The sequence below is a fragment of the Tursiops truncatus genome, chromosome 19 (genome assembly GCF_011762595.2).
Source record: "Tursiops truncatus isolate mTurTru1 chromosome 19, mTurTru1.mat.Y, whole genome shotgun sequence".
Lineage (NCBI taxonomy): Eukaryota > Metazoa > Chordata > Mammalia > Artiodactyla > Delphinidae > Tursiops > Tursiops truncatus.
In genome coordinates this window covers 4,146,081-4,158,893 of record NC_047052.1, presented here as the reverse complement: position 1 = coordinate 4,158,893, position 12,813 = coordinate 4,146,081, and the positions used below count along the sequence as shown (strand labels likewise).

The 12,813-nt window shown below is 51.9% G+C and overlaps 1 pseudogene; it reads right to left on the bottom strand.

Annotated features, from left to right (window-relative positions):
* Nucleotides 1-881: 881 nt before the first annotated feature.
* Nucleotides 882-1,165, bottom strand: LOC117309015 (arginine/serine-rich protein PNISR pseudogene; annotated as a pseudogene).
* Nucleotides 1,166-12,813: the final 11,648 nt, after the last annotated feature.

The following is a 12,813-nucleotide window of genomic DNA, read 5'->3' as shown; positions in this document are numbered from 1 at the left end:
TGCCTGGGACACAGAGAACACCAGCAGAGTGAAGTCGGGGAAGTGGGAATGCCAGGGTGAATCACTGCTGAACTTAGGAACCAAAACATTTTCAGATGTGGGAACATTTGGCATAGATTCCAGAAAACTAGAAATGAACTACTTCCTAGTGTTAAAGATTAGAATATTCGTTATTCTTTTAAAAGTGATATTAGAGGATTACTTCCTGAGTTTTCCATTCTTACACTGAGAAACAATAATAAGTACTAATAAGGAAAAGGAGCTATGACTTCACCATTAGCATAATCAAAATAAGATTAACCTATAATTTTTTTTTTTTTTTTTTTTGCGGTACGCGGGCCTCTCACTGTTGTGGCCTCTCCCGTTGCGGAGCACAGGCTCCGGACGCGCAGGCTCAGCGGCCATGGCTCACGGGCCCAGCCGTTCCGCGGCATGTGGGATCTTCCCGGACTGGGGCACGAACCCGCGTCCCCTGCATCGGCAGGTGGACTCCCAACCACTGCGCCACCAGTGAAGCCCACCTATAAATAATTTGAAGTGACTGTTAAAAATAATAAGACAAGTCCTAGAAAACTGAACTAGCATCAAGGAACCTAATCATACTATGAAGTAAAAAAAGCAAACAAAAACAGATAAAAGCTTATGGAAGATCTTCACTATCTGGAAAAAAAAAAGGGAAGAGAAGGATGGGTGATGGTGGGGGCAGAGTATCTCTGACAGACTAATTTGTCACATAGTGACACAAATTTTCTTTAATTGGAGACCAGACATGTTTTGCTCTGCCAGGGCTGCTGCTAAAAAGGCCATAGGTTGCAACGGAGAGACCTCGAATGCTGTCTCCCCTAGATGCCCGGTGAGGTTCCCAGTGTTCCCAGCCCCTGTCAGCCTGGTTGCCACGTTCTGTTAAAAGTTTGAATCCCCTTGGAAATTCCCATGATTGTTTGGACCAGACTCCATGGTAGACGTACCTTGTGCATTTGGCATCATTCCTGGTGGTGGCTCTGCCATGCTTTGCTGTCCTGAAGCTCCTCTTTGGGCAAATCCAAGCTTGAGCCAGTGCAGCCCAGTCAGTCTGGCTGGGATCCTCCTGGTACTGGAGTGACTGCATCCGTTGTTGCTGATGCCAGGGCCACTGCTGCCAAGGCTGTCCTCCTGGAATCCCCATCCTGACTTTTAAAGTATATCTGACTTTCTCAGAGGTTCACCTTCTGTTTAAAATTTAAGTGGATTCACAACTACAGCTTGGAATCATAGCAGCAAGATTACTTACACCCCACTCTGGTTCCGGAACACCGTGTCGCCACTGTTCCTATACTACCCTGCCTCCCTCTTGGAAGGACGCTTGTGATCACACTGGACCCACAGGATAATTCAGGATAATGTCCTCATTTCCAGATCCTTAATCACATTAACAAAGTCCCTCTTACAATGTGTAGTGGGTTGACTAGCATTCCCCCAAATTTCATCTTCACCCAGCCCGCAGAACGTGATCTGATTTGGAAATAGGGTCTTTGCACGTGTAATCAAGTTGGGCTCCCACTGGAATAGGGTGGGTCCTCATCCAGGCACTGGTGTCTTCGCAAAAAGAGGGAAGTTTGGACACAGACGCACAGGGAAGATGGCCGTGTGACCATGGAGTCAGAGATTGGAGGGATGCAGAGCCTGGGAACCCCAACTTGCGACCAGCGGAAGCTGCCAGAGGCGTGGAACCCATCCTCTCCCAGAGCCTTGGAGGCAGCAAGGCCCTGCTGACACCTGGATTTTGGACTTCTGGCCTCTGGAACCGTGAGAGCATAAGTTTCTGTTGTTTTAAGCCTTCCCATTTTTGGTCCTTTGTAGTAGCCCTAGGAGGCTAACGCGTCATATAAATCACATTGACGGGCTTCAGGAATCAGGATGTGCACATCTTGGGGGGCCGTTATTCAGCCTGTCACAGAGCCTTGGAGGAGCGGAGAAGCTTCCATGCTGGGGAGGAGCTGAGTTGCTGGAGACTGCAGTTAACCCAGGTATGAAGTCTAGGTTTGCTACCATGGGCTTTAGCGCAAGTGACGCCATTTCGCGCCTGCGGTTTTCTTTATTTTTTTATTTTATTTTTTTGCGGTACGCGGGCCTCACCTCTGTGGCCTCTCCCGTTGCGGAGCACAGGCTCCGGACGCACAGACTCAGCGGCCATGGCTCACGGGCCCAGCCGCTCCGCAGCGTGTGGGATCCTCCTGGACCGGGGCACGAACCCGCGTCCCCTGCATCGGCAGGTGAACTCTCAACCACTGCGCCACCAGGGAAGCCCTGTGGTTTTCTTTTTAACAGACTTGAACATGCAGATTTGGGGGGCGGGGTACACAGTTCAGCCTATAAGAGAAATACAAAATATTCCCCGGGATTCTTCCCTGGGAAAGCTGGCTGTTTGGAGGGGGAATGTATGGCTTTCAGAACATTCTGTCCTTGACCAGGTTACATGGCGTGGTCTGTTTTGGTCAGCCTTTGCCATGTAACAAAGCATCCCGAATCACAGGGGCTTCACACAATGCAGTGTATTATCCCCAGGTTCTGGGGGGTGGTCCTGTGGTGTCACTGCAGGGGACTGACAGCTTGGCCAGGGCTGAGGGTCCAAGGCCGCTCGCTCATGTGCCTGGCGGTTGGGGCTGGCTCGCAGCTCAGGTACTGCGGTCCCCAGCCCCCCGTACTCCCCGTCGTCTCATCCTCCAGTGGGTTAGACTGGGCTTCTTTATAGCACAGTTGTCTCTGGGTCTGAGGGAGTGGCAGCAGAAGCTGCAGACCCTGTGGGTCCCAAGCTTGGAGCAGGTGCCCCGTCACTTCCACCGTAATCTGTTGTTCAAAGTAAACCACACAGCCAAGCCAGGTATGAGGGCCGAAGAATAGACTCCACCTGGCAAGGAGCTGAGGGGCAGAGCCACAGCGGGGCGAGGACACGGGGAGGCGGGGGCCACTGGGAGCCGTCATGCTAACGATTGGCCGCGTGGTCATGACTCTTCTGAGGAGACGATTCCAGGTTTGGCTTGGGTCCACAGCAAGCCCCAGTGAGCAACAGACCCAGGTCATTCAGCTGACGATTGGGAACACATGTGCGCAGGGAGAGGCCCTTCTCACAATTGTTCCCGGGTCGGAGACCCGCTAGGGCTTGCACATCTGCACGAATCCACTGACTCACCCCGCCACAGCCTGCCAGGGACTCCAGAAGTCTGTCTTCCATTAGGGCCAGTATTTAATAGGAACACAGAGGCCGCCCCATCATTTGGAAATAAGAATCTCAATTTATCTTGGTTTAGACAAGAAGGAAGACAGAGCCCTGTCACGTTCTATTCAGTAGATCACGGGGTATTAATGACTTCGGTTGTTGCCATTGTCGAGTGCTTTCTTGGGAGTCAGAGATGATTCTGTTACAGTCAGCAAACATTTGATGACCGCCTTCTGTGTGCCCGGCCCTGTGCGGTAAAAGCAAGGAGCGGATTGACCCTTCCCGTCCCTGTTACCTATCGCTGCTGTACAAGAAACCACCGCCAAACTTACCCCCTGAGGACAGCACCAGTCATTGGTTTTGCTCGTGCATCAGCTGCGTCTGGAGGACCCGCACTTGCAACTGCACGTTGGTGCTGGCTGCCGGCTCTCCTCCCCGGGGCAGCTTGGGCTTCCTCACGGCATGGCGGTGGGCTTCCAAGTACAAGCGCCCCATGAGGAAGAAGTGGAAGCTACCAGGTTCTTAAGGCCTAGTACAGCGTTACTTCTGCCGTATTCTTGGTCACACAGTTCAGAGTCAAGGTAATAGTGTCCTTGCAAAACTCATGTCCGCTGGAACCTCAGAATGGGGCCTCGTTCGGAAAAAGGGCCTTTGCAGGTGTAATACCACGAGGTCATACTGAGCTAGTGTGGCCCTAATGCACTGTGACTAGTGTCCTTATATGGAGAGGAGGGGACACGGCAGATCAGAAGCTGCAAGAGGAGAGCAAGGATCGTCCCCTCCAAGGTTCCAGAGGGAGCCTGGCCCTGCCGACGCCTCGATTTCAGACTCTGGCCTCGGATAGTGTGAGAGAACAAACTCCTGTTGTTTTGAGGCACCCAGTTTGTGGTCATTTGTTCTGGCACACCTGTGACACGGATACGCTCATTTACCCTGCTTTTCAAACTCTGACCGCACACTCCATTTATTTGATAGTTTTCTGGGGTGGGGGAGATTAGGGAGGGTGTCCCATAGGCAATAGTGCTTGGGAGGGACGGTATTTATAGAAACAGGAGTGACAGGACTTCCGTGGTTAAGAATCCAATGCAGGGCTTCCCTGGTGGTACAGTGGCTGAGAGTCCGCCTGCCGATGCAGGGGATGCGGGTTCATGCCCCGGTCCGGGAGGATCCCACATGCTGCGGAGCGGCTGGGCCCGTGAGCCATGGCCCCTGGGGCTGCGCGTCCGGAGCCTGTGCTCCGCAACGGGGGAGGCCACAACAGTGAGAGGCCCGCGTACCGCAAAAAAAAAAAATCCAATGCAGGGGACACGGGTTCAAGCCCTGGCCCGGGAAGATCCCACATGCTGCAGAGCAACTAAGCTCATGTGCCACAACTACTGAGCCTGTGCCCTAGAGCCCGTGAGCCAGAACTATTGAGCCCGCGTGCCACAACTACTGAGCCTGCGCCTCTAGAGCCTGTGCTCCACAGCAAGAGAGGCCACCACTATGAGAAGCCTGCACGCCGCAACGAAGAGTAGCCCCCGCTCGCCACAAGTAGAGGAAGCCTGCGTGCAGCAACGAAGACCCAACACAGCCATGAATAAATAAATATATTTAAAAAAAGAAACAGGAGTGTTGACGACTCAGAGGACAGGGGTGAGAGGGATGATACTGAGAACTCTTGACAATTAACTCGTTACTACAGCAGCTCTGTAAAGTGAGTCTGTTACTATTCCCATCTCACAGATGGAGAGATCAAGGGACGGGGAGGTCAAAGCACTTGCCCAGGGTCTCAAGCCAAGAAGGATAGAGCTTGGATTCAAGGTCCAGCAGGAGATCTAGAGGCCCAGGGCCCCTCCCTAGCAGGAGGGTGCAGTGCTGTGATTCCCTTCCTGGGGGCTGGAGGGGAGACCAGTTTTCATTCTGTTCATCTGTCACTCCCCCGGCTGGTGTGCAGGGGTCCAGCTCACATAAGGACCCAGCACACACACTGGGGGGTGCCGTTCGTGAGAGAACAGGCAGCATGGGGATGCTTGGCTTCCCCCCAGGCTGGCAGAAAGGTTTAGGATCTTCCAGAAATGCCACACCCTGGGTGTGAAACCCAGGGCCCAGCCTCCTCTGGAACAGCCTGATCGTCATCCGGGGAGAAAGCAATCACCGTTGTAGCGTTTGCCAAGAGAGCTGCGTTTCCTGAGGCGTTCCCAGCCACAGTCATTGGTGTTCTCTGGCTCTTCTCCTTGGATATTGGAGAGAAGGGGGGGGGGGGGCAGAAACCCTGGTGATGGCGGGAACCCAGGCATGTTTCAGGTTAATGATTTCAAAGCAGTGTGAGCAGAGTCTCATGAAATTGTGAAATGTAGTCTTCCCGTTTTCATGAAGATATAATCATACTTCCATTTTGTTGTTTGCCTCCAAGAATGAAGAGGTTCCAGACGGATGATTCAAAAGAGAGAAAACAGGGACTTCCCTGGAGATCCAGTGGTTAAGATTCTGCACTTCCACTGCAGGGGCCTCAGGTTCAATCCCTGGTCTGGCAACTAAGATCCTGCATGCCGCGCAGTGCGGCCCAAAAAAGCCCCAAAAAACCCAACCAAACAAAAAAACAAAAGAGAAGACAAGGAAACAATAACAGCAGAAAATAGCCTCCCTTGTTCTGACGTTAGATTTATTATCACTTTTAAACTAAAGACGTTATCAGGATTGGCTACTAGGGAGGAACAAAAACCCCACCCCTCCTCCCCACCTAAATAAGGATAGAAGCTTATTTCTCTTTTATATAAAAGAAGTCCGATGTAGGTAGTAGAACTGATATAGAGACCTGTATGAGTCATGGACCCGAGTGCCACCATTTATGGCTTCTGTTCCCAAGGTACCTCATGGTCCAAAGTGGCTGCTGCACTCCAGCCATCATGCCCATATTCTAGGCAGGAAGGAAGAAGGAGAACCGCGAAGGGCAAACCTCCCCCTCCCTTTAGGGAGACTTCCTTGAAGCCACACAAAACTATTCCACTCACTCCTCCTTGACTTAGATGAAGTTCTACAGAAAGGAGAAGGTGCAAGCCTGGCTGAGAAGTATCATTTTTTAGCTGAGTGACAGTGCACTCGGTTAGAAATCAAGAATCTTCTTATTTTTAAGGAAGAAAAGAGATGAGCTGTCTGGAGGCAACTTGAGCATTCTGTGTCGCTGCTGCGGAATTTTGTGGTGAAAGGGATCTAGCACTGAGATGGAGCATTGGGAAGCTGGCATTATCGTCCCAGGGTGGCCACAAACTGTGTCACCCTGGGTGTTGATGATCTGGCAACCTTATCACTTTTCATAAGCTTTTCCTCGCTTGAGGAGGAAGGATTCATAAGTGTTCCAGGATAATTGTTTGTACTTCAAAACCATTAAAGCGTGTCCATCCCAAATCCTGTGAAGAAAAGCTCCCTGAATGTTCCAGTACTTTCTAACCAAAGAATTTAATAGGTTACTCCCTTATGACCACCTTGCTTCAACAGGTATCCCTTGCTAGCTGGAAGCTCACAGTTGGAACTCGGGACCTGAATAGATTCAGAAAGAGAGGGAGGGAGGGAAAGAAAGACAGAGAGGGAGCCCCCCATTGGACCTATTAGTGATCAATTACCACATCACAGATTTGTTAAAAGCCCAGGTTTTGGGGTCCACTGGGTTCACAGCCTCTGTATCTCTTGTTGTGAGATCCTGGGCCACCTATTTATGCGTGTGAACCTCAGTTTTCTTTTCAGTTTAATGGGGTTGCTACAGATCCCACCTCACAGTACCGGCATGAGGATGGGAGACAGGATTCATGTAAAGCACTCAGTAGATGATGAGCTGGGGTTCCTAGTTCCCTCTTGTGGGCTCGGGGTTCACCCAGCACCCAGGTGCCCAGAGAGAAAGGGAGCTGTTTGGGGGGCTGTGGCTGACTGTCCTCTTTGGTGCCAGGAGCTCCCCCCAAGACATCCATTCCAGCTCCGCTGGCCCCGGGCCATCCTCCCCATGGCTGCCTCATGATCTTCCCCAGATGCAAGTCTGCCTTTTGGGGGCTCCTAATTCTCTCCCCCCAGGTTCACATCTACATTGCTTAGCAGGCTCGCTCAGGCTCCCACCCCCAGCCTCGCCTCCCCACTATGTCCCTGTGTTCCCTGTTCATCCTTCTAGACCCATCTCTCTGGGCCAGCTCTCTGCCGAGCCCCCCTGCCTTGGATCCTTCCCCACTCGGATCAACAGCTCTGGCTGCCCCGGCCACTGGGTGAACACGTGTGCCGGGTCCTGTCCCCCGGCCACAGGCTTGTGGTGATGGCTGGGTGTATTAGTTTGGGTTCCCCCAAAACAGCCTGTGAGACAGGATGTGAGTGCAAGTAGTTTATTGGGGAGATGATCCCAGGAAATACCGGGAGGAGGGGGAAAAGGGAAAGAGCGAATGGAGAGTGGGCATCATGTCAGCTATCACTGGGGCACCTGGAGCATAGTCCCCTGGGTTCTCTGGGAGCAAGTGTCATCCCCTGAGCGGTGAGGGAGCTGGGGTACCTATACTCCAGGTCTTATTCAATTATTGGTTGAGGGCTTCCCTGGTGGCACAGTGGTTGAGAGTCTGCCTGCTAATGCAGGGGACACGGGTTCGAGCCCTGGTCTGGGAGGATCCCACATGCCGCGGAGCAACAAGGCCCGTGAGCCACAACTAGTGAGCCTGTGCGTCTGGAGCCTGTGCTCTGCAACAAGAGAGGCCGCGATAGTGAGATGCCTGCGCACCGGAGTGAAGAGTGGCCCCTGCTTGCCACAACTAGAGAAAGCCCTCGTACAGAAACGAAGACTCAACCCAGCAAAAATTAATTAATAAACTCCTACCCCCAACATCTAAAAAAAAAATTATTGGTTGATGCTGTTCCAATGGGTGTGATTCCATGCCAGTTTTGGCCTGCCAAGGGCATCGTGCCCAGAGGCAAAGGAATGTCTGTGCCGGCAGCTGGAAGTCAGGCAGGCAGGCACTGCAGCCATCAGGGTTTAAGGACCAGGATGGGGCATGACAGCATCTCCTAAAGTGGCCATGTGGCCTGAGCAGGGCCAATCGTGTCTTTCCCTGGGATTTTACTTCTCAATTTGTAGCCAGGTGGAAGGTGTGGCCTGTTGAATCATAGCTGCCAGTGGCCACCTTCTGTGCCTCGTGGGGTGAACAGAGGAGCCAGGCAGAGCCCAGAGAGACGGGGGGAGGTCAGGGGAGGGGAGGGGGATGTGACCATCTTCTCTGAGGCCCTGGTCCCAGGTGTACCTGAAACTGTCTCTCCTCTGGGCCTCCCACTCATAGTAGCTGATACATCACCTCTTTTTCTTCCTCAGTCTGTCCTAGTTACGTTTCCATAACCTGCATCTGGCCCCCCATCACGTCTATCCGTGACGCCTCTGTTCACCCCTCGGTCCAGACACCCGCCCCCTCTGGGCTCCTTGGAAGCCTGTAGATCCCTGTCACTGCCCTCAGCACAGAGGATGCATTGACTGTCCACCCGGGGTCCCCCCGTCACAAGGCTTGTCTCATGTCTGCCTTATTCATCTCTTTATTCCCAGAATGCCTGGTCCAAAGGAAGTCCTCAGTAAATGTCATCAAATAGAATAAAAAGTGAACTCCAGCATTCATTTATTTTAAAAATATATTTACATTTTCTGCCTATATTACTTCTTGTGGGGTAACTTGAGGTGGATAAACTTGCTTTCCACTGTTGGCTGAAGAATTCCTTTAATTTGCTCTAAACTACCTCTCTCGAACTTTAAGGGGGTGTTCATCATATTCTGGGATTTGGTGTTCACTTTTCCTATGTGAGTCATAGTTTTTATATAGTTAAATAATACCACAGCTCAGCCTTTGGCGTCCCAATTTCTTCTTGTAAAAAGCCTTCCTCTTTATATGGCTAGACTTTTTCAGTTCTTTCCTATTTCTCTCCTATATGTGCCCGCACTTTGTCTGACATACAGTAGGTGCTCAACTAATATTCAGTGCATAGAAGAATGAAGGCACAGATATCCTCAGAGAAGAGAGAGACTCCTGGATTTCCTTCCCTAGACTTCAGGGTCCTCGTCTTAGTTTGGGTTCCCAGAAGCAGACCCTGAACTGAGGATTTGAGGGCAGGCAGCTTATTTGAGAGATGCAAGGAATACAGGAAAGAGATAGAGGGAAGGGAAGGGACGTGGTAAAGTGTACAGCATTAAGCCGACAACTGTGTGATCAGCTGGAGAATCCTTCTGGGAAACATCCACCTCGGAATCATCTCAGCCGAGAGCGCAGGGTCTGGGGTATTTACACCCCCAGCCCTGGTAGCCTCTGTCAGCCGATGCCTCAGGGGCATTAAGTAAGTCCCAGGCATTTGGGGGCTTTGGTCTCATTTGATTGGCCGTGGATTGACATTTGCTCCCAACAGGGCCCGTTAGATTCTCTCTCTACGAAGTTAGAACTGGGAGATGATTGGGCATAACCTGAGCTGGAACCTGGAACAAGGGAGATGATAACTCCCATGCTGGTGGGATGGTCATGTCCGCAGGGGATGGGCAAGGCCTGGCTGCAGAGGGAGAAGGGAGGGACCCCTTTCAGAGTGTGAGACATAGACAGTACTGCCAGCGTGCTTGACACCCTTCCAGGACTCATGCTAGTTCTTTGAGGGTCTTGGCAGTGCTTGAATTCCCCAATAACCCAGTATCCTACCAAGAGCCCCCCTTCTGTGCTTAAGCTAACTTGAGTGGGTTTCTGTTACTTGCAACTTCAATTGATCAAGATCTTACCCTAGATTTACACCCCCTCCCCCAAAGAGTTGCCTGCCAATATAAGATGCGGAGCTCACACTTGTGCCCTTCCTCTCCGACAAGTCAAGCAAATCCACCCCACTGAGGTCCCGGAGGACCACGTGATCGGCACCTGTCAACAGAGGTGTCATCATCTTCCCCGTCCTTTTCGTTCCTCTTTCTAAGCCATGCCCATCACAAGATGGTACGCCTGTGTCTCCTTGACTCAAACTGTTAGTGGTCTTTGATGCCGAATTGAGGCTCAGTGCAGCTGCTGAATGGGTGTGGCAGGAACAGACGAGAAGCTGGAACTCCACAGCCTTAGCTCTTGGTGTCCAAATCAGAGGCGCCAATCAAAACAACTGGTGAGAAGATGTTGGTGTGAGTTCAAGACCCATTAGTTCTATGGCAACCACCTCACGAGATAGGAAGGAAAGCCCTTGAGGCCGTCTGGCGCAACCCCACCGTTTTGCAGACGTGTGTGGTCCTCCCATCAGCCCACCTTGGTTCCAAGAGAGCGAGTAGAGAGAGGGGTGGAACCTCTCCAGGCCGGAGCGTTCCTTTTTCCAGATCGTGCTTCATTATGACCAGAAGGGCCTTTTCCGTGGTCTCAGACTCTCCATGACTTAACTCCTGCCTGGGTACAAACGGGATCCTTTGCTGGGATTTCCAAGGATATAAGTGGCCAGTCCCTTCTCAGGAGGACTCTTGGGTGCCTCTCGGTTCTTTCCTATCCGGGACCTCCCAGGAGCCCATTTGCCCATGACACACCATTTTATTCAAATTCAAATGTTATTTTTTGGAAATTAGAGTCTAAGATTGCACAATGATGGAAAAGTTGATGGAAAGCAAACCCCTCTCTCTGTACCTTGTTGGCCCCTAATAACAATAATATTAACTAATACTTGCTAAGTGCCAGGCCGTGTTCTGTTTTCCATATATTAACCATTTAATGGCAGCCCTGAAGAAGGAAGATGCTGTTATCATCACCGCACTCTACAGATGGGCAGCTGAACACAGGCCAGGCTTGGAAGTAGAGGAGCCAGGATTTGAACTCAGCTCTACTGGTTCCAGAAGGTGGCACGACCCACAAGCTACAGACTCAGACTCAAGCTGCCCGTGGGGTGATCCAGCCTGGGAGGCAGTTGCAGCTCAGAGAGGCCAGGTGACTTGAGCAAAGACACAAAGCTGGTGGAGTCGGGATTCAAACATCCGTCTAGACCCTCCTTCCCCTGGACTAACTAGTTAGCTCCCTGAGAAGGATTGATTATCTTCCACTGAGTGTCTGCTCGGTGCTTGGCACTGTCTGTGTGTTTCCACATATTTTGTGTTTTATTTATTTATTTAACTAATTAATTAATAAATTTGGCCGCACGGCACAGCTTGCAGGATGTTAGTTCTCTGACCAGGAATAGAACCCAGGCCCGTGGCAGTAAAAGTGCAGAGTCCTAACCACTGGACTGCCAGGGAATTCCCTATCGTGTCCGTTTTGAAACTTGGAGAGGATTTAAAACAAGCCTGCGGATTCTTTGATCTCTACCTGTTAAAAAGTGTGGTCCGTGCCCTCTCTCTTTGACTCCAAGCAGGCTCTGTGTCTTGACCAAGGGTACGGCAGCCGTGATGTTCTGTGACTTCCGTTGCCAGGCCACTAAAGGTGCCGCATCTTCTGCCTGGTTCTCTCGGGAGCCTTGCTCTGGGGGAAGTAAAAAGTCTGGCTACCCTGAGACTACCTTCCTGGAAAGGCCACGTGGCTCTCCTACCACGTGGGTGACTCAGCTCGGACGACCAGCCCAGTGGAACCTTCAGACGTCTGCAGCCCAGCCAACCTCTGACTGCAACCACACAATGAAGCAAGGAAGAACCATCCAGCGGGGCCCATCCCAGATTCCTGAGCTACAAAACGATGAGCAAAATAAGATGGTGGTTTTAAGCCACTACATTTTGGGATGTTTTGTTACACAGCACCAGTGGCCATAACATCCCATCTGAGAAGTGTTAACCCCACTGAGATGTTAAAGAGAAATGAAGTCGCTCGGAATGCCCAGCGGGTTCACACTGCGGGCAGTCCTTCTCCCTGTTCTCAGACCACCTGGTTCAGGGCCAAGGTCACAGGCGTGAGTGCTTGCTGGATGGAAGTCAGCAGGCAGTGCTGGGCACGGTCAGATCCCGTCTCAGCACAGCAGACGAGAAGCAGGTGGACAGATGAAGAGGAGACCAGAGAGGGAGAGGAAAGGAGAAACGGGAGAGATGGGGGTCTGGAAGTTCCTTGGTGCAGGGCGCTGGGGCAGCGGCTGCCAGTCTGGGCAGGAGTTGGCAGCTCGGCTGGGGGGCGACATGGTAGAGAGGCGCCCTCAGCTTGCAGCTCTGCCAACAGCCCCCCGGAACACCTGAGCTGGGAAAGGTGTCCCCAGAGCCATCCGGGACCAGTGAGGAGCCTGCAGAGTTGCCACGAAAAGGAGGCGGAGGCCCGAGCAAGCTGAGCTGTGGCTGTTTCGGTGCTGACCACACCTCCCCACCCCAACCCAAGTGTTGGGCCCGTGAGAAATCTGATTCTGTGTGGCTTCCCGTCCCCTCTGCTGGGGCAGGGACCACTTTCTCCCACTCCCCCGGACCCCAGGTTTCATGGTACACAAGGAGGTGGCAGCTGAGTGGGGGTGAGCGTGAGTTGAAATCCCAGTTCCTTGGGATGGGAGGGAGTGTGCGTGAGAGCAGGGAACCAGCCTGGTAGGGGAGAGGTGAGTGAGGCCTGAAGAAGCTGCTCAGTGTTCCTAAGATTCAGATGCACAGTCACTATTCTACCAAAGTTTAATTGAAATTGTAAATGTGAAATAAAATTTCTCCCCTAGTACAAAAACAAACAAAAAAACAAATC